The sequence below is a fragment of the Plasmodium gonderi genome (assembly GCF_002157705.1).
Source record: "Plasmodium gonderi DNA, contig: Pgo-contig_47, whole genome shotgun sequence".
NCBI lineage: Eukaryota > Apicomplexa > Aconoidasida > Haemosporida > Plasmodiidae > Plasmodium > Plasmodium gonderi.
Genome location: NW_021628981.1, coordinates 10,570 through 15,586, shown reverse-complemented (window position 1 = coordinate 15,586; position 5,017 = coordinate 10,570).

The window sequence follows — 5,017 nt, the reverse complement described above, 5'->3', positions numbered from 1 at the left end:
ATTAGCAAATATAAAAAAAAATCATTTAGATTTAAAAAATATGCATTTTGAATTATGTCATTCTCATAAATAAAAGAATTTATTTGTATATAAAAATATATACACAGTTAAGCATATAATGGTAATTTATGATTTTTTTATATTTTTATAATATGTCATATATTGTACTTTTTTATTGTATTAAAGATATATTTATAAGAGCAGTTATATATTTTACTATATCTAAAAACTCCAATTGTATTTATACAAGTTATCAAATATGTTATTTTTTTAAAATGTTATAATTTTGTTATATTATTAATATTATATCACATATAAATACAAGATATATATTTGTTATATGATTCCTATTATATTTCAATTTTTAAATAATTTATGTATAATAAATCATTCTTTAATTTAATACTTAAAATTAATTAATATTCTTTTATATTAGATAAAATAAAAAATATATTCAATGTAAATAATTATGAGGACCTATTTTGATGTTTTATATGTCATAAAGCATGTGTTATTAAAAACACTCTTTGTGAATACAACGATTGAGAATATATATTATTTTTTCATTATATAAATATATTATATTTTATATTAAATAAATATATTATAGTTTTATTTACTTTTAATAGTATTATATATCACCTTTATATATCTTAAAATATAATAAAATTCCATTTGTTCATATAAATTTATTTTAGAGTTAATGTAATCATTAATAAATATTATAGTGAACTACTATTATATATTTATTTTTCTATTCAATTTGAAAATAAATTTATGAATTCATTTCTTCTATATAGATATAATAGCTCTATATTTATACGAAATTAGTTTATAATGTATAATTTTTATTTTTTGTTACACATGTTTTATATATACTTTATAATTTATAGAATTATTTATTAACTATAACATAACGGTAATATTATATTTTACTGTTAATATTTTTCTGAAAATATTTTTTGTTAGATGTATATATTCCTTAATCAATAAAATATATTAATATGTTGCTTTATCCAAGAAGGTTTTCTTGTTTTATCTTTAATTCATTTTATAATATATATAGATAAACATCATTTAGCTTACGCATTAATTTTTAATTAAATGATTATTTATATTATACAACTCCTTTAGAATAATAATATATGTAATATCATCTGTATTCTTAAGGTTATTTATATAATAATAAGACATTCTAATAATACTGGCATAATCATCTAAGCTTATATGTCTCCTTTGATATTTATATCAATTTTTTTTATAAAATAAAATACAATAATAATGAAATTTTAATTAAAAAATATTCAATGTATTTTAGCTATATAAATGATGTATTTTTTTAATTAAATATTAATAGTCGTAGTAATTTAGAATATCCCCATTATATAATCATATAATTCATAATATTCTATTGAACTGCAAAAATATAAGGTATTCAATAGTTTTAAATATATAGGATCTATATGTTATATAATTGGGTACGAGAATAAGAATTGATGAATTTATATCTAGGATGAGCTATTACTTGATTCAGAACAACATATTATATGATAGCATATGTGTTCAGTGGTGTTATTAAATACAAATTACCGAAAATTTTAGATAACAAATTAATAATAGGTAGCACATATTTATTAGGTTTTTTTATTATATGTTGTATTTAGTATTAGTACTATATATATATAGATACATTTTTTACATTAAGAATTTCAAATATTATATATTTTAACTTCTAATATATAATATATTATATTTAAAAAATATTTGTTCTGATATATTTAGATCATAATTATTACATAATACTTTTTTTGCTCATATAATTTACCATACGTAATGATGTGTCATATTTAATCGATCTCATGATAGAAAATTAGCAAGGTTCATTACATAAATTTCATAATTCAATAATATTTGTTGGAATTATACAAATTCCGCTAAATTAAAGGTTAATATGTAGTAAAACATAATTTATACATGAATTAGCTTATTATATATAAAACTCATTAAGCATAATGCAATTATAGAGACATAAGTAACTGAAATATGTGTAAAATTTATTAAAATTTATATTTATAAAAATAAAATTCCTATTAAATAAAATTAACATTATTAAATAAAATATTTATTACAAAATTACTTTTTATATATTTGTGCATAATCATATATATACTGATAAAAGATTTTAAATGCTATATTATAAAATAAAAAAAAGATCAATTTAAAAGAAGAATGTGTTTTATATATTATAACTATGTATTTTTAAATAAAATAAAATTAAAGATACACTTATTTGTATTATCAAACACAGAAAAACATATTTATTCTATTTGTGCAATTGAATAAACCATATAATACGCATAAGCGCTGAATAGTAATTATAGGGCTCATAACCTCCTTAAGCTTTTTAATAATAGATTGTTGAATGTGTATTCTTATATTTCCCTTAAATTTATATATATGTCTTCATTTAGCTTTACAATATATACTTTTTTCTGATTAAAGATATTTTAGTAGAATATGGAAGTCACGGCATGTATATTTAATTAACGTTCATATTGGTACTATGTTAGTATTTTTTTTTGAACAAATATATATGAAATGTATTATATATATACATATATATATGCTAAAAGTAACACGTATTTATGTACAGTAGATATTTTACTAAATGATATTTATATATCTTTTGTAGTATTTATTTTTATATTATTAATTGTATTCATTCTCTATTGTTAACAGACATTATTATTTATTCATGTACATTATTGGTCATTGATTTATTTAAAGAAAATATATGTATATACTTATCGTATGAAAGTATGAATTAATAAATAATCAATTTTCTATTAATTCTTGGAAAAATAATAGATAATATCATCACTTTTGAAAGAGAGAAGTATAAACGCACGAGCATATTAGTGAAATAATATATTATATGAATTTATTTTCCATTTTTTTGCATGCGCAAAGCTTACAAAATATAATTTTATAATGTAACTAAATGTTTTTCAGATTGATAATTATTTTATTATTGCTAACATGCATGTGATATATATATATATTTTCTTCTTTTATTTATATATTAGCATAATAAAATGTTATGCTCTTCATTAACCCGTATGCATAATTACAATACATATATATTTGTTTCATTATCATGGATTTACATTATCTATAAAAATATAAACAATAATTATTTTATACATATTTAAATAGGTTAAATGAATATTACGTGTAATACATAATTTAATATATGTTTTCTTATTATTTACAACTATTAAATAAATTGTTAAAAATCTAATTATATATTATTTTATTAAATACATATATAACAAAAATTATTCATATCATTGAAATACAAATTATCGCATTATTTCATCCTAATATATGTTCAAAAAATTGTATATTCTCCTTTTGTTACTTATATGTTAATCTATTGTCTACTTAAAGCAAAATACAGAAAAAATTTATAAATTTTAAGTGTTTATAATATTAAGTTGAATAAATAAGGGATACTATTTTTATAAAATTAAAAAAGATAATAAAATAGATAAATTCAACAATTATAATGTGTTATGTATTTTATTCCCTTGAATGGAACTATAGTCAGTGTATGCATTTTTGTGTAACTTATTATTATGCACCTTTTTACACACATAATGTTTTTAGTAGTTAACCATTTAATTTTTTAGAAAGATTTCAGAACTAACAATTAATAAGTGAGATTATTAATTTTAAATGAACTTTTAAACTGTGTTATATAGGAGGTAACATGATATATATAGAAGCAATCTCTATAAATTATATTCAATTATGTATACAGTATTTAATTTGCACATGAATTATTAATTTTTATTTTGTATATAATAATTATATTTATTGATAAAATATCTTTTAATTGTCTAAAAAACTTTTGAATTCTGGAAAAGTATATATGCCAAATTAAGAGAAGCTGAAATTTTATTTATAAAACTTCTATATACTATACATAACCCTATAAAATTATGTTTTGCTTGTTGTTATGTTATTTAGTTCGAGAATTATCATATTAAATTGAATATATAATATTTTTTCCCTATTTATTTTATATATTAAATCATTTATTATATATTTTTTAGATATATATACATTATAAAACTTTTCTACACATTTTTATTTAGCCTATAAATTTTATTTTTTGCACTTAGAAATATAATAATAAAATTATTCATGATTATAAAATACATTATAACTTATATAACATGAAATACTTCTTCTCATTTCCGAAGGTAACAACGTATTCATATCATTATCTTTATTATTCCGTATATATTTTTCTTCATTAATAGTGTACCGTGCAAATAAGAACCAAATGATGTTAACTAAATCACAATGAAGAAATATATGTATTATATAATTATCTTTAATATAAAATAACCTTTTCTAAAACTATTTTTAAATTTCTTATGTAGCATATATATGTCAGCAAAAAGTTTATGAAACTTAAAAAAAAATAACAGCATAAATATTAATATAGTTACAATAAATGTAATTGAAGTAACAGCCACAATGCCATTTCTACATGTTTTTTCTATTGGGGGTTCTGTAGATGCAAGAAATTTTGTACCTATATCCATTAGTGCTTCTATTTTTGTATTTTATTTTTTTATAAAATTCTTTGCTGCTTTGTAAAAATTTTGGTTTTGAGTAGTATTATTTAAATCATCCAATTTTATGTGCCTAAATTCTTTGTTAATAAGATATATAGATTTCAGTATTTCCAGATATTCATCCATAATAGCGTCAGTATAATTCGTGCACGGGTGAGTAAGATGATCAGGGGTATACTTCTTAAATATTTTAATAAAACCATCATAATTTTTTTGAATATAATAAATATAATATATTTCAACCAAATCTTGAGATATCCAATAATATAATTAGATACAACCAACTTCTATTAATGTCTTATCATTTATTGTGTATATATAAGCTAAATAATGCATAACTTGGACACATATTTCATTTTTATTTAATT